Consider the following 21978-nt stretch of genomic DNA (forward strand, 5'->3'; position numbering starts at 1 on the left):
GGCCGGGGCGTGGATTTGGGGAAGGAGTTCAATGGGGCAGGGATGGGGTGGAGTTGGGGCAGGGACTTTGGGGCAGGGGTGGGTGGGGTGGGGATGGGGTGGGAGGGGGCAGGGCCGGGGGTGTCGAGCACCCACCGGAGCCTGGAGAAGTTGACGCTTATGACGTGTAGGGTACATACCTTAAGGGTTCAGGAGCGGAGTGTCTTTACTCTATTTGCCTAAGCAATACCTGACAGTCTACCCAATTTATATCTGTGCTTGGGGAGCATGCAGTGTGTGCTCTACACACTATTGTAAGGAGTGTGCAGAGTAGACATACCCTAGATGGGGGGTGGAGATCCTGTTAAGTGGAGCTGGTGAGTAGGTGGGACTTTGATGGCTCAATTAATGTTTGGATAATCTGTCTTTGTATGGTTGTCCCATCTGCACCCTTTATGGTTTGCTCACCACCGCTTTCAGTACCCTCTATTTCACAATTATTAGCTATTCCAGTAAAAAGCTACCAGGCCAGCACCATCCAGCTACAGTACTTCTCTCCCCTCTGCATTTGAAGACAGTATCTCTTGGTTCACTTGTTGAAATATGATTGGTGATCTAGGGTCTGAATACACTGGTGATGGACCTCTCCCATGTATTCACGCGCTACACACTACTGTAATAAACCTTGTACAAACTATGCCTTGTGAGGCATCGTTTGAAAAGTAATAACTCACTGGTCAATAATATCATAATGAAATCTGCATAGCAACATTATAAGTAAAGTTATAAACATAGGATGAAATTAGCTCTGAAATGTATTTACCACAGACAAGTCTGGGTAAACCTGATTCTCAAAGATAAAGGACAAGCTGACACTGCTAGACAGGCATCAACGCTGATGGGAAATCACCTGTTAAGTGGCAATTCTTTGGCAAGGAAGTGGGGCAGGAACAAACATCTGTGTCTTAGGAAACAACAGCATGAAACCTCTTTCACCATGCAATGCCTTGTCTCCATCCTCACAGCAGAAGCAAACTTTATCTATGGGTAACCCTCAGGAAAATGCCATTCAAAAGGTGACTGAACTATAAAAGCGAGGGGCAAGAACACTCCCAGTTGTCTCCCCCATCCATTTCTCTCTTTTCACCTAAGAGGGCAAAACAAATAGCCTTTGGATTTTGGGAGCAGACCCTGGCTTGAGAATTTGGTCAACAATGTTACTAGGAACATATGGTAAGGGACTGCACCTTGAACCAAGTCTAATTTGTTAAGTTTAAGACTTAGTACTCGGAAGCATTTTTATCTTTATTTCTATTGTAACCATTTCTGACTTTAATGCCTTAGGTTTTAGGTGAGCAAAAGTATACCTCTTTGTAGTTAAATAAACCTGTTTTATTCTTTAATAAAAACTAATCAAGTGTTGTGTTTAAACTAAATTGTGTGGGTAGCTCCATTAAAAGTAGCAAACTGTTGTATGTTGTTCCCCTTAGAGAGGCAGTGGACCTAAAATATCTGGACAGCCAGGATAGTTAATGTTCCCCTTAACAGAACATAGTTTAAGAGTTTCAGATAAACCAGTCATAATATGGGTCAAATGGGCTGATTTCAAGCCATGCAATATGAGGTCTTTTTTTTTAAATATTCCAAACCATCCCTAATTTACAAATTTAGACATCTTCCTTTTAAAGAGGTATGGGCAAAGACAGGAAAGTGATTTTATAGTCATATCTATGAAGGTCAGAGAAAAAAAACAATAGTTGTAAGATTTATTATGGCTTGTTCCTCTGAGTCTCTTAAAATTAATTTGGGAGAAACTCAATTTCAGGTATTATAAATGTGCTGTGATGAATAACATTCCAATTTAAACATTATCAGTGCAACTGGAGGTAGGATCAGAGATCACGCTTGGGCTGCTGAATGGTAGAAACTGAGCTAGTTAAAATTCTGCTGTGCCTTCCTTGTGAGTCAACCCAAGATTGAGATGGTAGGTGTTTGAATATTTGACACCTTTTATATTATAGCTAATGTAATTATATTCTTCTGCACACCTATAAAAATAACTCAAATTTGCACCAAAAAGATTATTACCCCTTTTCTGGTGGTCATTGCTTAGCAAGGTATTTCACATGAGAGGTTTGTTATCTTTAATAGCACTTAAATTACTTAAAGCAATTACCTGCATCAATTTAAAACTCTATAGAGGTTAGTAAAATACTCTTGTGGCAACTGTAAAGAACTATGAAAATAAGTAAAGATTAAACTGTACATCTCTTGGAAAGTCATCTGCTTAGAGCATATTCAGTCTTTGATTACTCACTAGCTAGCACATTTGCCTCATAATCTGTAGTACATTTCTTCATGTACAATTGACCTAATTCTACTATTAGAAAAGAGTCTAAATGCAAAACCACATACCTGAACAGCAAGGGTTCAAAAGCCAAATCCAAATATGGATTTTACAAATAATCACTAGCTCTATAATAAACTAGACCCACCTCCTGGATGCAAACATACTTGAGCTTGGGGGAATTTGTACCCTGCATCTGGATTTGAATTTTGCATTGTGGGCCTGTTTCTCTTCAATATAAAACAAAAGAGAATTAATTACCTGTAATGTAAACATACACACAACTAAATCTGGATTTTGATTTAAATTTTTTTTTTAATTCTCTCATTTCATCTCAACAGATGTGCTGGACTAGCTTGGGAAAAGCTTTCTAGTAATGAGGTTTATTATTCTGTAGAATAGCTCCACAAGGGTAGAGATGTAAATTCAGTTACAGAGACACTGGAAATTAGACTGGATTAAACACTAGGAAACAATCCTGCATATGAAAGGAGGTAGAGTGGATGATTTAAAAGTCTCTGTCTCTAATTTCCTTTGTGCTCTGACAAAAATGCCACTCTAACCATTCACAACTGAGTACCTTTGAGGACTATGTTGTCAATGCAGAATTCTTTTATTCTTCTCACAATCACATGCCTATTCTTCACCTATATTTAGCAATAGCATCTAGAACTGTGAGTCCAAGCATCAGTCCAAGTAGATATCCATAGCTGTTCTAGAACGTTCACGATGCCGGAGGTTGACACCAATTTACAAGCTGATGGTTCTGTGTTAATTCTGGATATTGCCACAGTTTAACAAGAATAGATAAGTCATGGCTAACAATAACTCCTGCCCGCTCCTGGAATATCCACACAACCAACATTCAGATGCTCAGATTTTTAGGAGCTCAGATACCAGGGTGATGAGCATGGTATAAAAACAGAGAGATATATTTTAATATTGGTGGGTCTTAGAAATACTCAATTAATGTAAGATTACTCATGTGCTTACAGTTATGCATGTGCTTAAGTATCTTCTGGACTAGAGGCCTAAAACCTGTTGAAGATGACTGGTCTGAGTCTTCTCTCCCAGAGCACCAGTGTAATTCCATTGACCAGCCTTGGACCAAGCCTCACTTCTGTTGCCTTCAGACCCTTAGCTGGATCAGAGGGGTGCTATGCATGTGCAGTCCTGCAATCTAGTGTGATGAGCTTGCAATTGTAGCTAATGGACTACTTCAAGTGATAGAGGCCTAAGGTTATTTTGTACAGAAGGTCTTGAGTTCAATCCCTGCTGACAGCCCTGGGGTCCCTAGATTGAGCTTTACTAGCATTTTTCAGGAGGTCTCCACAGATAGTATCAGTGGGGGGAGCACTATTCTAGACAGGGCTCAGATATTTTTACCATCGTGGTATCTAGAGCGGGATCTGTCACACTAGCAATCTCACTGTTGCCACCAATCATGGACTTGCCCCAGAGCAACGTGTGCATGAAACCATGATTCATTACTGTCATAGGGTGTGGCCACCCCATTACAGCTACTTCTGTCCAAATATAGCACTCCCGGCACTCCCACCTCAGAATCCTTCCCTGAGATACCTCCTCAGCTTTGCACACACTGGTCAGTGCAGGAGATGTGCCTTGGCTCTCTGGCCATGCCACAAATGTCACAAAACCCATTTTGCCCCACTAAAAGACCAAACAAACAAAAAGATGCTTCTACTCTTTGTGGGCTTCCCTTCAGGCCACCCTCTAGGCCCCATTCTAAGCCCCTTTCTGGGCTATCTTTGAGTCTTTCTCCTGCTCTGGTATAAAGCACTGCCCCCCCCCAAGGCTTGTTCGCTAGAGTACCTGGCCTCCTGCAGACCCTGCCTCAGTGCCTTCCACAGGATCCTACTTGCTCCCTGTGGTTTCACATCCTACACTATCTCTCTCAGCGTTTTATGAGGCTCAGGTTTCCATTAATCTATCATCTGACCCCCTTATTTCCACTCTCTCAGGCCAGGAAGCAGCTAATTAACTATACCAATGGCCATATTGAATGAGATCAATGGTCCATCTAGCCCAGTATCCTGTCTTCTGACAGCAGTCAGTGCCAGATGTTTCAGAGGGAGTAAACAGAACAGGGCAATTATCAGGTGATCCATCCTCTGTGGCCCAGTCCCGGCTGCTGGCAGTTGGAGGTTTAGTGACACCCAGCGCATGAGATTGCTTCCCTGACCTTCTTGGTTAATAGCCAGTGATGGAACCTATCCTCCATTAATTTACTTATTTTTTGAATCCAGTTATACTTTTGGCCTTCAAAACATCCCATGACAACAAGTTCCACAGCTTGACTGTGGATTGTGTGAAGAAATACTTCCTTATGTTTGTTTTAAACTTGCTGTCTATTAATTTCATCAGGTGAATCCTAGTTCTTGTGTTATGTGAAGGGGTAATTAACACTTACCTATTCACTTTCTCCACATTATTCATGATTTTATAGACCTATGTCTTATCATCCCTTAGTCATCTCTTTTCTAAAATGAACAATCTCAGTCTTTTTAATCTCGCCTCATAGGGAAGCTGTTCCATGCCCATAATCATTTTGTTGTCCTTCTCTGCACTTTTTCCAATTCTAATATATCTTCTTTGAGATGGGGTGACCAGAACTGCACACAGTATTCAAGGTATGGACGTACCATAGATTTATTTAGTAGCATTATGATATTTTCTGTCTCATTATATATCCCATTAGTAATGGTTCCTAACATTCTGTTAGCTTTTTTGGCTGCTACTGCACGTTGAGCAGATATTATCAGAGAACTATCCACAATGATTCCAAGATCTCTTTCTTGAGTGGTAACAGATAATTTATACCCCATCATTTTGAATGTCTAGTTGGGATTATTTTTTCAAGTGTGCATTACTTCACACTTATCAACCTTGAATTTCATCTGCCATTTTGTTGCCAAGTCACCCAGTTTAATGAGATCCCTTTGTAAATTTTTGTAGTCAGCTATAACACAGGTGTGGCTAGTCTCCTCTCCCCTTAAAGGGCACAGTTACCCTATGATAATTGTGGAAATATATCTGATGGCAGACTTTAGTAAAACTCAGGTTTGGGGGAGGAGAAGGCTGACCTCTGGAAATTAATGTAGTAAAACACAAGAGCTATGTTTCCCAAACTTGGAACAGAGACACATTCCTCAGCAGCCCTTCTGGAGAGGTACAGTCAGACAAGTTTCAGAGTAGCAGCTGTGTTAGTCTGTATTTGCAAAAAGAAAAGGAGTACTTGTGGCACCTTAGAGACTAACAAATTTATTTGAGCATAAGCTTTCATGAGCTACAGCTCACTTCATTGGATGCATTCAGTGGAAAATACAGTGGGGAGATTTATATACACATACAGAGAACATGAAACAATGGGTTTTATCATACACACTGTAAGGAGAGTGAGCACTTAAGATGAGCTATTACCAGCAGGAAGGGGGGGGGGGGGAGGAAAACTTTTTGCAGTGATAATCAAGGAGGGCCATTTCCAGCAGTTAACAAGAATGTCTGAGGAACAGTGGGGTGTGGGGTGGGGTGTGGGGGAGAAATAACATGGGGAAATAGTTTTACTTGTGTAATGACCCATTCACTCCCAGTCTCTATTCAAGCCTAAGTTAATTGTATCCAGTTTGCAAATTAATTCCAATTCAGCAGTCTCTCGTTGGAGTCTGTTTTGAAGTTTTTTTGTTGAAGGATAGCTACTCTCAGGTCTGTAATCGAGTGACCAGAGAGATTGAAGTGTTCTCCGACTGGTTTTTGAATGTTATAATTCTTGATGTCTGATTTGTGCCCATTTATTTTTTTACGTAGAGACTGTCCATTTTGACCAATGTACATGGCAGAGGGGCATTGCTGGCACATGATGGCATATATCACATTGGTAGATGTGCAGGTGAATGAGCCTCTGATAGTGTGGCTGATGTGATTAGGCCCTATGATGGTGTCCCCTGAATAGATATGTGGACAGAGTTGGCAATGGGCTTTGTTGCAAGGATAGGTTCCTGGGTTAGTGGTTCTGTTGTGTGGTGTGTGGTTGCTGGTGAGTATTTGCTTCAGGTTGGGGGGCTGTCTGTAAGCAAGGACTGGCCTGTCTCCCAAGATGTGTGAGAGTGATGGGCCATCCTTCAGGATAAGTTGTAGATCCTTGAAGATACGTTGGAGAGGTTTTAGCTGGGGGCTGAAGGTGATGGCTAGTGGCATTCTGTTATTTTCTTTGTTGGGCCTGTCCTGTAGTAGGTGACTTCTGGGTACTCTTCTGGCTCTGTCAATCTGTTTCTTCACTTCAGCAGGTGGGTATTTTAGTTGTAAGAATGCATGATAGAGATCTTGTAGGTGTTTGTCTCTGTCTGAGGGGTTGGAGCAAATGCGGTTATATCGTAGAGCTTGGGTGTAGACAATGGATCGTGTGGTGTGATCTGGGTGAAAGCTGGAGGCATGTAGGTAGGAATAGCAGTCAGTAGGTTTCCGATATAGGGTGGTGTTTATGTGACCATCACTTATTAGCACTGTAGTGTCCAGGAAGTGGATCTCTTGTGTGGACTGGTCCAGGCTGAGGTTGATGGTGGGATGGAAATTGTTGAAATCATGGTGGAATTCCTCAAGGGCTTCTTTTCCATGGGTCCAGATGATGAAGATGTCATCAATGTAGCACAAGTAGAGTAGGGGCATTAGGGGACGAGAGCTGAGGAAGCGTTGTTCTAAGTCAGCCATAAAAATGTTCGCATACCGTGGGGCCATGCAGGTACCCATTGCATTGCCGCTGATTTGAAGGTATACATTGTCCCCAAATGTGAAATAGTTATGGGTGAGGACAAAGTCACAAAGTTCAGCCACTAGGTTAGCTGTGACATTATCGGGGATACAGTTCCTGATGGCTTGTAATTCATCTTTGTGTGGAATGTTGGTGTAGAGGGCTTCTACATCCATAGTAGCCAAGAGGGTGTTTTTAGGTAGACCACCGATGGATTGTAGTTTCCTCAGGAACGCAGTGGTGTCTCGAAGATAGCTGGGGGCTCTGGTAGCGTAGGGCCTGAGGAGGGACATACATAGCCAGACAATCCTGCTGTCAGGGTGCCAATGCCTGAAATGATGGGGCGTCCAGGATTTCTAGGTTTATGGATCTTGTGTAGCAGATAGAATACCCCAGGTCGGGGTTCGAGGGGTATTTCTGTGCAGATTTGTTCTTGTGCTTTTTCAGGGAGTTTCTTGAGCAAATGGTGTAGTTTCTTTTGGTAACTCTCAGTGGGATCAGAGGGTAATGGCTTGTAGAAAGTGGTGTTGGAGAGCTGCCTAGTAGCCTCTTGTTCATATTCCGATCTATTCATGATGACAACAGCACCTCCTTTGTCAGCCTTTTTGATTATGATGTCAGAGTTGTTCCTGAGGTTGTGGATGGCATTGTGTTCTGCACGGCTGAGGTTATGGGGCAAGTGATGCTGCTTTTCCACAATTTCAGCTCGTGCACGACAGCAGAAGCACTCTATGTAGAGTTCCAGTCTGTTGTTTCTATCTTCAGGAGGAGTCCACCCAGAATCCTTCTTTTTGTAGTATTGGTAGGAAGGTCTCTGTGGGTTAGTATGTTGTTCAGAGGTGTGTTGGAAATATTCCTTGAGTCGGAGACGTCGAAAATAGGATTCTAGGTCACCACAGAACTGTATCATGTTCGTGGGGATCGAGGGGCAAAAGGAGAGGCCCCGAGATAGGACAGATTCTTCTGCTGGGCTAAGTAAAATAAGTAAAAGTTGCTGATTCAAACAGCCTTTTCTTGCAATTTTGCATTTGCTACTTTCTCCACACACCCGAACCCTCCACAGATGGAACTGAAGATTAAAACTTCTTTGTTCAGCTTCAGGCATCTGCAAAGCCCTGAGTTCAGAGCCATGTCAAAATCATTAGCTGCTCTGAATTAGAATAATTTCTTTTGGTTCACAATTGGAGAGTCTAGTCCTTTCTAGTCAGCTTTGTCACTGTACTGTACAGTTAATAGCCTTATATTCATTAGCTTCGACTATATCTTTCTTTTTTCTGTTTTGACTTTTCGAAAACACAGGGTTATGCCGCCTTGTGACCCTCTCAGTACATGATCAAAAAGGAATTTCAGAGCCCTTAAATACATTAACATTTCAATTGACAGTGTCACGGCAATTAGCATTGTGGCATGTGGAAAAAGTTTCACATAGAATGTGAGAACTGGTCTGCACACTGCACACTCAAGGTTGGTGCTGAAGTTACTTTGTACCAGGGTTTTTCAGGACATGCCTAACTGTAGATTTCACCGTGCTGCAGCAGGGCAAAAGGAGGTTTCACCTAGAGCTGATTGAAAGTTTTTCAGCAGAACAGATTTCCGTCAAAAATCTAATTTAATTACATTCAAAACGTTTTGAGGGAACATATCAAGCTCATCCACATTTTGGGTGAGAAAACTTTGTCTGATAAGGTCGAAACAAAATGTTTCAATATGATCATTTCAGAATTTCCTAAATGAAATATTCTGGAAATTTTGTTTCATGGTAAATATCTTTTTGTTCCAATTTTATTCTAAATGTCAAAATGTCAGAATTTCCCACAGAACAAAAATTCAATTTTCTAACCAGCTCTAGTTTCACCATTTCTTCTTAAACTAATCTTTGTATGAATTAATCAAAATCACAGAGCTCTAAAATATTCTTGTTGGAAGGAAAGGGAAGAAAGTGCTATGCGGGGAGAAGGGGGGTGCACAAATCTATGAGGAGAGAGAGAATTGTAACCCTCTATGTCTTGTAGATAGACAGTTGGAAGGGTTGCTGGGCCTAGAATTCTCATCTGTTTGCTTCTAAAATACAGGCCCCCTACCATGTGAGTTCCTTTAGCTGATGCTAGTGGTTGGTTCTTATCATCTCTGTAGTCTCTCTCTCTCACACACATGCACACACACACACACACACACACACACAGTCCATGCAGGATGACATTATGTAACAGATACAGAAGGGACTCAGGACTCCAAGGCTTTACAAGATGTCATGAGTGAGACCAAATGTCAGTGTGGTACCCTACCTAGAGTCTAAATAAGAAGATGGAATCATGCAAGTCTTCTGGAATGACTAGATGGAAGTGGATGAAAGGACTCCTCATCCCCACTGCCTTGCCCGAGAGGCCTTGGAAAGGGGAATAACACCAGATCTATGTGAAGAAAAGAGACATTGTAGCATAAGAACATAGGAACGGCCATACTGGGTCAGACTAAAGGTCCATCTAGCCCAGTATCCTGTCTTCTGACAGTGGCCAATGCCAGGTGCCGCAGAGGGAATGAACAAAACAGGTAATTATCAAGCGATCCATCCCCTGTCGCCCATTCCTAGCTCCTGGCAAACAAAAGCTAGGGACACCATCCCTGCCCATTCTGGCTAATAGCCATTTATGGATCTATCCTCCATGAATTTATCTAGTTCTTTTTTGAACCCTGCTATAGTCTTGGCCTTCACAACATCCTCTGGCAAAGAGTTCCATGGGTTGACTGTGCATTGTGTGAAAAAATACTTCCTTTTGTTCGTTTTAAACCTGCTGCTTATTAATTTCATTTGGTGGCTCCTAGTTCTTGTGTAATGAGAAGGAGTAAATAGCACTTCCTTGTTTACTTTCTCAACACCAGTCATGATTCTATAGATCTCTATCATATCCCACTGTAGTCGTCTCCTTTTCAAGCTGAAAAGTCCCCGTTTTATTAATCTCTCTTAATACGGCAGCTATTCCATACCCCTAATCATTTTTGTTGCCCTTTTCTGAACCTTTTCAGTTTCAGAATAGCCTATTCGTATTCAAATCTCTTTAAGATCCACAAGACACTAGGTCATGGAAAATTTAAAAATGATCTTTTCTTGTTTTGTCAGCTTCAAATTCTGCTGAGTGCCACTAAGAATTTGGCCCTTATTCCTCATCAGTTTGCAAAGTACAGTAATTCCAGCCAACAACATTAAGTATCAGTCAGGAAAAAAAATACAAGCAATGAAAATATCCCTCAATATATGTGACAGACATACAATCTGTCACAAAGACCATGACAGTAAATGGACAAGCAGAACTTGATTGAATAGGGGATGTCTTTCAGGATCCAGCTCATTATTTTTACCTTGTTCTAAAAAACCTCTCTGGACTTTCTGCAGCGATCTTTAAACATTAAAACTGTCTCTAGTCTTCTTCTTAGACACTCTGCCCATCTAACACTGGCTTTCTTTCTGTCTCACCACATAATGGCCTAGTCTACACTACAGAGTAATGTTGAAAGGCAGCTTGTGTCAACCTAACTCTGCAAGCATGTAGACTGAAATGTAACTCCCACTGATGTAACTCACCCACTATACCGACTTAATAATTCCACCCCCGTGAGAGACGTAGTGCTTAACTCAATGCAGTTAGGTCAACACAGTGTCAGTGTAGACACTGTGTTGCTTATCTCAACTGTAGCTACCTTTCAGAAAACATCCCACAATGTCCCGCACTGGCAAGAAGTGTAGTGTAGATGTGTAAAACTGACTTAATTACTGCATTGGCTGTATGTCAAAGTAACTAAGGTCAACTTAATTTTGTAGTGTAGACTTGCCCAATGTTACTTTTCTTGTTGCAAGAGCCTTCTCCTTTGCAGTTTCTGCCATCTGGAACAGCTGTCCTCTACCTTATTTACTGTCCATCTCATTTCAAAATTTAGCAGGAAATATTTCTCTCCCAATTGCTCTCTCCATTTTAACTATTGTTTAACTGTATTATTTAACAATTAGAGAGACTAGGTGGGTGCGTTAATCTCTTATTGGACCAGTTTCTGTTGGTGAGGGAGACAAAATTTTGAGTCACACAGACCTCTTCTTCAGGTCTGGGAAAGGTACTCCAAGTATCACAGTTATATGCAAGGTGGAATAGATTGTTTAGTATAAAGTAGTTAGCACGCGTTGTAAGGGACCATTCAAAGTAGAGAGCCTTTCCCAGGTATCTTTCCCAGACCTGGAGAAGACCTCTGAGTGGCTCAAAAGTTTGTCTCTCTCACCAACAGAAGTTGGTCCAATAAAAGATATTACTTCACACACTTTGTCTCTCTAATATCCTAAGACTGACATGGCTACAACTACACTGCATGTGTTGTTTAACAATTAGCATTTGGGAATATAGCTTGTCTAAAAGAAATTAAACAATATAACACAGCATTATTTTGTTTAACTCCACAGGGCACCTCCTCTTCGTCTTTCTGTAGACATAGCTGTAAACAATACCCACTCATCAGCACAGAGCAAATTATTCATTCAAATGGGATTAAGACACAAATGCTGCTGGCTTGTACCCATTTACAGTACAATGGGGCAATACAACTGGCTCTTGGCTATATGGGCACAGCTTCCATTGACCATGGAAAATTACGTCTATATCTGAAGGTAGGCTTTGACCTGCTCTCTTGCTCCCTCTATTCTAAGAGTTGTTAGGCTATGATTATTGTGTACTACAGTAAACCTAGAGTCCCAATGGAGATCATAGCCTCATTGTACTAGGCACTAACCAAACATTCAGTGAGAGACAGTCCCTCTTCTGAAGAGCTTAAAGAGAAAAGTCAGACAAAAGGTGGGAGGGGAAGAGACACACAGAGAGGTGACATGAATTGCCTAAGATCAAACAGCTGGTCAGTGTCACGTTCTGATCTCAGTCATACCATTATCAATCCAGAGTAACTCCATTACCTTCAGTAGAATTATTCCAGATTTATACCCAGGTACAGGAGATCAGAGTCTGGCCTCTTATTTCTAACAGATCTCCATATATAGCCACTTCATCTCCCATGACAGGAATCTTCTCTTTGGCCCTGATTCAGGGAGGCACATAAACACAGGTATAACTTTATACACCTGAGCAGTCCCAGTAAAATGAATGGGATTACTCAGGTGCTTGACGAGAGGCATGTGCTTAAAGGTCCTGATTCACAAAGGTTGTTGTGCTCAGCTTCTGTATAGCATACACTTCTGCCCCAATCCAACTGGCTCATGGGTTTTGTTAGTTTTCTCTCCACAACACATTTAGGCTCGGGCTGATTTGCTCTTTAATGTTTATATTCCTGAAGCTGGGGACAATTGATGTTCTTTCACTCGGGTTTCAAAGGCTCGGCCCATACAATCAATTTATGCCTCACCACAACTCGCCTCAGGATACGATATATACCTAGCATCCAGTTCCCAGGTAACAGATCTTTAGGACAGCTTAATGACTGATGCAGCTGTGCAAGAGGCAAAGATGAAAAGAAAATCCATATTTCAGCTTTTGCTCAAAATAGGGGACATTCAATCAGTAATTCCAAGGGAGGATGAAGGCAGAGGAGTACCAGAGCTTGGCCTCTGCTGATTTTTATAGCTGTCAATAGAACTGGTTTATGTTGACTCTCAGATTTACTCAAGGAAAAGTGGTAGAGGGGCTGTTTGTCATTAAAAGCACACAGACACATTTTTAATGGAAGTCAGTGCAGAGTCAAGGTTTGGTAGCTTGCAAATGGTTCAAAACTCATTTGAGCAAGGTAGGGCTAAATTTCTCATTTACAGAAGTTGGGTGATTAAAAGATGAAATGAAGAGAACAGTGTGATGCTACGTGGCCAGATGCCAGGTCTTGCCCAGGCTGCAGGCATTAGCTAAGAACTGCCAGCCTCATAGCTGGAGACCAGACCAGGTCACCTGTATGTTAGCTTTGCTCAATATAGGAATTGGTCTCATAAAAAATGTGTTATGACCCTATGAAATGCTTGTATGTTGCTCCATACATTAATCTCACTTATAATATCTAAATCCCTTGTTATAAGGCAACATTAAGTGTTTGCTCTGTAACTGTAAGCCCCATGGTCAGGAAAGAAACATTACCAAGTGAAATTGCCACAGGAGGTGTTATTTCTTGCCCAACACAAGAAGGCCCATAGACACCAGACAAGCCATTATGGAACATTAGAGGACAAAAGACTTTGTTGATTGGTCCCTTCCTTCCTGCATGATTAGGGTCACCATCCATCCCGTTTTTAAAGGGACAGTCCCGTTTTTTGGGACTTTTTCTTATATAGTTGCCTATTACCTCCCCACCCCCGTCCCTTTTTTTTCACACTTGCTATCTGGTAACCCTATGCATGATGATATGCAAGTGAACTCATCCCATCATCTGGAACACTGGGGGAAGGGAATAAAAATCCCTGACAAGAAGAAATTGCACCTTTTGGGTTGTTTGAACTCTGAAGGCTGGAGACTCTAAACTGAAGCCAGAAATCCTCAGGGGATGCCTCCAGAGTCCACTCTGAAAGACATTTTGAATAGCCAGATCACAACTCTGTCATTTTTAGGGTTTAGATGATAACACATTTGTGTGGTTGCTTGCTTTAACCTGTAAATAACATATTCCTTTTTCCTAGTTAATAAGTCTTTACATAGTTTATTACAGGATTGGCTACAGGTGTTGTCTTTGGTGTATGATCTAGGATACCAATTGATATGGGGGTAAGTGACTGCTCCCCTGGAACTAGAAGCAACCTGAATGTGGTGTGATTTTTGGGGTAAGTGACTATTTATCACAAAGTCCAGTTTGTCTGAGTGGCAAGATAAACTGGAGAGTCCAAGAGGACTGTCTGTGACTCCATGGTAAGACTGTTCTAGTGATCCAGGAGTTCATATTTGTTACTGGCATGGTGAACTCTAATTACAGAACAAAGCATCAGTTAGGGCAGATTGTCAAAAACAGGGAAGAGACTCCAGAGGCAGGCATGGTCATGAGACACTCTAGAGAGTGTGACAAAGAGTCCCATACATGTCGGGTTCCTGACAAAGGTGAAGGAGGGAAAAGAGAATTAATCTGGGAAGCAAGTTTGTTTGGAGTTTGTGGCCCTGATTCAGCAAGGTGCTAGGTACTTGCCCAACTTTCAGCATGTGAATGAGCAGCCCAGATTCCATTGCAGTCAATTACACACTTAAATTTAGGCTTGTGTTTACGTATCTTGCTGGATTAGGGCCTACAAAAGATGAGTGCCCTTGTTCTAGGCTTTCATTATTAATTAATAACACTTCCTATCAATCATTATGATTATTTATTATTAGGGCCCTACCAAATTCACAGTCCATTTAGTCAATTTCATGGTCATAGGGTTTTAAAAATAGTAAATTTCATGATTATAGGTATTTAAATCTGAAACTTCACGGTATTGTAATTGTAGGGGTCCTGACGCAAAAAGGTGTTGGGGGGTTGCAAGGTTATTGTAGGGGGATTGCGGTACTGCTACTCTTACTTCTTCACTGCTGCTGGTGGTGGTGCTGCCTTCAGAGCTGAGCCACTGGAGAGCGGCGGCTGCTGGCCGGGAGCCCGGCTCGGAAGGCAGAGCCGCCGCCAGCAGCAGGGCAGAAGTAAGGGTAGCATGTTACGGTATTGCAACCCAGCTCTGAAGTCAGCACAGAAGTAAAGGTGGCAATACCATGCCCTCCTAAAATAACCTTGTGACCCCCCCCACAACTCCCTTTTGGGTCAGGACCCCCAATTTGAGAAATGCTGGTCTCCCATTTGATAGTATAGTAGAGGGCAAAAGCACACAAAAGACCAGATTTCACAGGGGGAGACCAGATTTCATGGTCTGTGACATGTTTTTCACGGCCGTGAATTTGGTAGGGCCCTGTTTGTTAAGTGACAACAGTGGGCTTCAGGTTTGTGCAAGGCAGAGGTCCCAGACCACTCCTACCCTAGGGAGCTTGCAGTCTGGAAACAATAGGCAAGGTGCACCAGGAGAGCCAGAAGAAGGAGTTACCTTGGATAATCTGTAGGTCATTATTCCCATAATCTGTCATTTTCCATTTGTTAAAGTGAGGACCTCCTTGGAGCAGTGTATTTTTAGGAAGGAGCGGCATGGTGGGGTAGGGGAGCTGGGTGGCCTGGCATTAAGAATCTGTTCCAGGTAAAATTCACCCATGTGCAAAGGGTCAGTAAGAGGCCAATGCATAGATTATGTCCCATTTAAGACCTCAGTGTAGGGATTGCATGGGATTTATGTGGGCATTTTGCTGGCTCTTCACACAGGGATGGATTTCCCCCTTGACACAGAGAGTCAGCATGGAAGAGAGTTGAAAAAAACATGATTCAGAGAAAGATACAAAGGCAGCAGTAAAGCTGGCAGGGAAAGAGGTTAAAGAGGGGACAGGAAGGTGGACGAGTTTCAAGATGCAGGGTTTAGAAACAGATACTGATGGAAACTGATAGCCAGTGGGACCATTCAAAGAAGGGAGCAATTTAGCCTATCTAAAGAGCAAGGAAAATAATTTTGGCAGCCGCATTCTAGCTGGATTGGAGGGGAGTGATGTGGGTATCAGACAGGTCAGAAAGGAGGTGGCAGTAGCTGAAATCTGAAATAAGAACTCAGTCAGGTGCAGCAGCCATCAGAGCGGAGATGGGTAGGAGTGATTGTGAGGGCCTTAAACAATACCCCCGACAGCTGCACGGTGAAGAACTCCAGCAAATAATTCAGGAAAAAAGTGCCACTTTTCCATTACTCACAGATGCCGTGTAGTAGTTGGATAATATGCACAGGAGGACAGGGGAAAGCAAATGAGTTAGCCTCCCACACTGGTCCTGAAGACAGCTGTGGATGGCTGAAAGGTTATGTTTTGTGCATTGTTAAACCACTAAACACCATGTGTAAGGCTATGACTACAGTACAGCTTATATCAGTAAAACTTATGTCACTCAGGGATGTAAATATTCCACCCCACTTAGCAACGTCAGTGGTACTGACATAAGCACCGGTGTGGACTGTCAGTGGGAGAGCTTCTCCCGGTGACATAGCTTCTCCTGCTAGTGGAGGTGGATTTTTATGCCAACGGGAGAGCTTGCTCCCATCGGCATAGAGCATCTTCACCACACCCGCTGCAGCTGTGCCACTGCAGCATGGTATGTATATACATACCCTAAGTAATGGGACTAGAATGCCTCAGTGCCATAAGATTTTCTTGGGTGTTTTATCTTTTATACAGCATTCAGATCAAGCGTAGTTTTGGCAGTTTTCACAACATGCTAAAGAAGCTTTAACTTATTTCTAGTTGTTGTTGTTTTTTAAGATGAGAATATACACTATCCAGGAACTGAAACCAAAACATTGGTTCCTTTAAGCTACCTGTAGTTGAATTTAGAGGGATGGTGACACTTAACTTCATGCAGTGAAGCAAAGTTTTGTTTTGCAGGCTTCCTAACAAGATCTTCCTATGAGCTGATATGTTTCAGCACTATATCTGAGAGAGGGAAAGAGAGGAAGGGGGAGAACTGCCATTTCATAGAATCATAGAAGAGTAGGGTTGGAAGAGACCTCAGGAGGTCATCTAGTCCAATCCCCTGCTCAAAGGAGGACCAACTCCAACTAAATCATTTGCTGAGATACATCAGAACAAAAAACAGAAGCCAAGAAAAGGATAGCGTCACTGCCACAAAATCCTTCACGACAAACAAAGAACAGTACAAATGGACAAAAAATAGGGTTGGGAAAACTCCCTTTGTTTGCAAGAAGAGTACACAGTGGCTCTAATCACCCCTGGCATGCAGAAAAAACAAGTAGAAAATCTGTGCTACTCTGTGCTCTGAAAGAAGGTTGTGCAACTGACAAGCACCCGTCTGCCTTAAAACTGGGTGACAGCGGGAGCAGAGGGGATAGATTATTGCCACATATGGCCAGAGTTGTTTTCCAGTGCTATGAAAGCAGCAGCACATAGGCTCTAAAGCAGAAATGACAATGGCCTTGGGTAACAAAAGCATCCTAAGTTCGCACATAAGAGGGTAATGGGGATGACACAGCAAGGATCAGGAGGGAGAGGAAAACTGGCACTTGACATATGTAACCGGGAGTGTTTCCAGTCTCTCATTTCAGGTGATAAAAAAGTTCAGATGGGTCACTCAGCTGGAGCCAAGTAATTATCTTTATTTAAGACTGTCATAAAAATAAAGGAAGAGTAACCATCTTTCTGTATACAGTGCTATAAAATCTCTCCTGGCCAGAGGCAAAACCCTTTCACCTGTAAAGGGTTAAGAAGCTAAGATAACCTCGCTGGCACCTGACCAAAATGACCAATGAGGAGACAAGATACTTTCAAAGCTGCGGGGGGACAGACGGGACAAAGGGTCTGTCTGTCTGTGTGATGCTTTTGCCGGGAACAGATCAGGAATGTAGTCTCAGAAAATCTGTTGTTAGTAAGTAATCTAGCTAGAAATGCGTTAGATTTCCTTTTGTTTAATGGCTGGTAAACTACGCTGTGCTGAATGGAATGTATATTCCTGTTTTCGTGTCTTTTTGTAATTTAAGGTTTTGCCTAGAGGGATTCTCTATGTTCTGAATCTGATTACCCTGAATCTGATTATCCTGATTTTACAGAGGTGATTCTTTTAGCTTTTCTTTAATTAAAATTCTTCTTTTAAGAACCTGATTGATTTTTCATTGTTCTTAAGATCCAAGGGTTTGGGTCTGTGTTCACCTTACAAATCAGTGAGGATTTTTATCAAGCCTTCCCCAGGAAAGGGGGTGTAGGGCTTGGGGGGATATTTTGGGGGAAGACGTCTCCAAGTGGGCTCTTTCTCTGTTCTTTGTTTAACACGCTTGGTGGTGGCAGCAGCATACCGTTCAAGGACAAGGCAAAGTTTGTATCTTGGGGAAGTTTTTAATCTAAACTGATAAGAATAAGCTTAGGGGGTCTTTCATGCAGGTTCCCACATCTGTACCCTAGAGGTCAGAGTGGGGAAGGAACCTTGACAAAGACATTCACTGATGGTATGAGAGACTTAGGTAAGCATTGCACTGCCTCTGCCAGGCTACTCAACAACATCCAAGCTGCATAATTCAGGCTATGTGTACACTAGAGAGCTTACAGAAACACAACTGTACCAATGCAGCTGCGCAACTGTAAGATCTCTCGTGTAGTAGTGTTGGTAGCTATGTCGGCGGGAGATCTCCTACCAACATAGCGCTGTGCATACTAGCATGTACGATGGTGTAACTTATGTCGCTCAGGGGGTTGGAATATTCACAGCCCCAAGCACCATAAATTGCATGTTGCAATTTATGCATTTGACGAAGTGAGGTTTTAACCCACGAAAGCTTATGCTCATATAAATCTGTTAGTCTTTAAGGTGCCACCGGACTCCTTGTTGTTTTTGTGGATACAGACTAACTCAGCTACCCCCTGATAAATTAGGCTGGCATAGGAGTGTAGATATAGCCTTACTCAAAGGGGAAGTGGAAGGGCTCCTTGGGTTCACAGCATACTCTCGTCTGGAAACCTTGATGGCTGTTGATTGGTAGGTGGCTACATGGACTGATGGAAGCCATTATAGCAAAACAAATCAGTGTGTCTGCCTAATCCATTACACACACACACAGCATCAGTAAATGCATATAGCACAATCTGTGGAAACTGCACTGAACTGAAATCAAACAGATCTGGTAGCAGTGTCTATATTAAGGTTGCTTAATGTTACTCCTTTAATCATTCTGTTTTCAGATGCCTATAATGTTGCCAAGCTTAAAGTGTTTGAGCTGATGTTTTCCATGCTTGTTCTCTGCTTCCAGATTAATTTTTGGGGGAAAGTTTCAGCAAAAATGGTGCAATTGTGATGGCTGCCATACTTTTGCAACATGAGGAATTGAACTGGGAATTTACAGAGCTAAAACCACGAGTCTCTGAAGAGACAACCTCTGTAGCTCAGGGGGTGTAACAGTGTCAGCTCTCTGTGGATCATACACACATAGCACACAATAACTAGAAGGATATCTAATCATTTTCGAGAACAAGGACAGTGAAAAGTAGGCAGTTTTGATCATGTTAATTTTTCCTCCCAATTGCTTTTTTTTTGTTTTTGTTTTGAATGTTTATTGCTATAAAATGAAGCAAAACGTCATGAATAAAAAAACAGCAATACAAAGCAGGAGGTTTTTCTTGTGCAAGCAATAAGATACAATGGTACCATTACATATAGGCCGGTAGGAGAGAAAATGGAGAGAGAAGAGGAGGGAAGAAAAAAAATAATAGAAGAGCTCTAGTAACGACATGGTTTGGACCTTGACATTTAAGAGACATTTGAGTCTGGGGTCAGAGAGGTGTCTTTTATTGTCTCTATGAAATATTAATAAAGACAGAAAGAAGATAACAATGATCTGCCTACTTATCTATCCATTCTTCTAAGGTGACTATCACTATGGCATGGCCACACAAGCCTAGTTACTTCTTCCTCTTTTCCAGTAGAGATATCTATGGGTCCAATCCCCCACTTGTGTCCATTGGTGTAGTTTCAGCACCAGCGAAGAATCTAGCCCTATATCTATAAATGTTATTTAACATTGATATCTTACCCTAACATCACAAACTCATAAGACTCCATTGTACTGAGAGAGACTCACTTTTATTTCCATGAGTTGTTTTGAAAATAATCTTTGCACCAAAGCTCTTAAGTGTTCAGAAAATTATATTGGCTAAAACGAACTCAGTGTGAAGTGATCAATAGGTAGTCCAGTGGGGAGTTTATGCCAGCACCAATTTGCACACACTATCTAGTGTGAAAGGGCTTGCACAAAAAGACAGTGCCATTTAAATGGGCTTTTCACTACTAGAAGTCTCACTAATACTAATTGTCTGTAATGCATGGCACTGAATCCCTTCTTTGGCAATCACTCCCGCCAAAAAAAGACATTTGTAAAGACTCATTAAGTCAATCCTTATTTATTCTGATCCCAAGTCAATGGCAATTCTCTCATTGAATGCTGTAGGGCAGGAACTGGCCTGTTATAAGCAAAAAAGCTGTGCTAATGACAAAAGCCAGAAGATTCAGATTTTTAAATATGCTTTATTAAGTTTTAATATATTCCAGCCTGATTTCGACTTCCTTGGATACCCAGATGCCCTTATGATTTGAGGTGTCCAATGAATACAAGATCAGACTCTTAGGGTACATCTTCACTACAAAATTACAAAATACAACAAACCCCCCCACCCCCCCAAAAAAACAAACAAACCTGACTTGAGCTTGCAGGGCTCACACTACAAGGCTAAAAATATACACTCTCATTGGAGCTCTGAGACCCAGCAAGAGAAGAAGCTCACAGAGCCTGGGTTCCAACCCAAGTGGGAGCATCTACACTGCTATTTTTAGCCCCATCCAGTGAGCCCCAAAAGCCCGAGACAATTGATGCAGGCTCTGAGACTTGTTGCCGCAGGGTTCCCCCCTCCCACAGTGTAGATGCACCCTTAGACTATGAAGGGTTGTTTTTTTGTTCTTGGTTTGTATAGCATCTAGCTCAATAACATTCTAGTCCATGACTGAGGCTAGTAGACACTTACACAATAAATCATTTAGAGAATGTCCAGTTATCAATAACAGTGTGCAATCACAATGTACAATATTATGTTAAGAGAAACAAGAAAGGAAAGAGAACTCACAATTATAGGTACAGCATCGTCATCCCTTTGCAATAGCAGATACTGGGCCATGCAATTCCTGCTGGGGGAGAAATCAGTGAGGTAGAATCTGGGTATTTTCTTAGTGTAACTACATCATCTACAAAGGTCCTTGAACAGAAGCGGTCAGAAATGGCACAAAGGAAAGCCATACTTTCAGAAACGTAAGCCTAAACACCTATGGCCAATTCTCAGAAAGCAATTTTTCCGCAAGAAGTAACTCTTGTTGCAGAGATTACGATAGAGAGCGAACTTTCTTGCTGCTTGCCACAGCTCCTTCCAATGAGACTGTACCACACAACTAACAATACAGCATTTCTTCAAAGACTGCATACTGCTTACAGGCTATGGAAATGAACTAAAAAAATACCTAACATCGCCACCTGGTGATTTGTGCCATAGCAGTGTGAAGGGGGAAAAATAAAACTCATTGTAAGTGTACAGTAGAACCTCAGAGTTACAAGTACCAGAATTACAAACTGACCTGTCAATCACACACCTCATTTGAAACCAGAAGTATGCAATCAGGCTGCAGCAGAGACAATCCCCGCCCCAAATACAGTACTGTGTTAAACGTAAACTACTAAAACAATAAAGGGAAAGCAGCATTTTTCTTCTGCATAGTAAAGTTTCAAAGCTGTATTAAGTCAATATTCAGTTGTAAACTTTTGAAAGAACCACCATAACATTTTGTTCCGATTTATGAACATTTCAGAGTTACGAACAACTTCCATTCCTAAGGTGTTCGTAACTGAGGTTCTACTGAGGATGCATTTGCAGAATTTCAAGGTTAAGGGCTAGTTTGAAGCCTGGTGTAGCCCAGGCATGGGGCCCTTGATTGCTGAAAGTACCACCAGGAGGCATCAACACTCTCTGCAGGGTGATACAATGGAAACTGTCCAATGCTGCCGCAAAAATGAGACATAATCCTTATCACATTATACAGTGCTGGAGTGGATGTCTTTCTAAAACATATGCTATAACTCAAACAGAAGTTACAGACTTTATGCTGAAGTTACTGGGTGAGGATCTATGGCCTGTGTTATGGAGTAGGTCAGATTAGATGATCATAACAGTCCCTTCTGGCCTGAAAATTTATGGATCTGTGCATCATACCTCCTGGGCAACCTCTATTGGCAGAGTGCCTGCACTCTTTGAAATGCCTCCATCAACTCCTTCTATAACTG

This window comes from Dermochelys coriacea, chromosome 4 (genome assembly GCF_009764565.3).
Source record: "Dermochelys coriacea isolate rDerCor1 chromosome 4, rDerCor1.pri.v4, whole genome shotgun sequence".
Taxonomy (NCBI): domain Eukaryota; kingdom Metazoa; phylum Chordata; order Testudines; family Dermochelyidae; genus Dermochelys; species Dermochelys coriacea.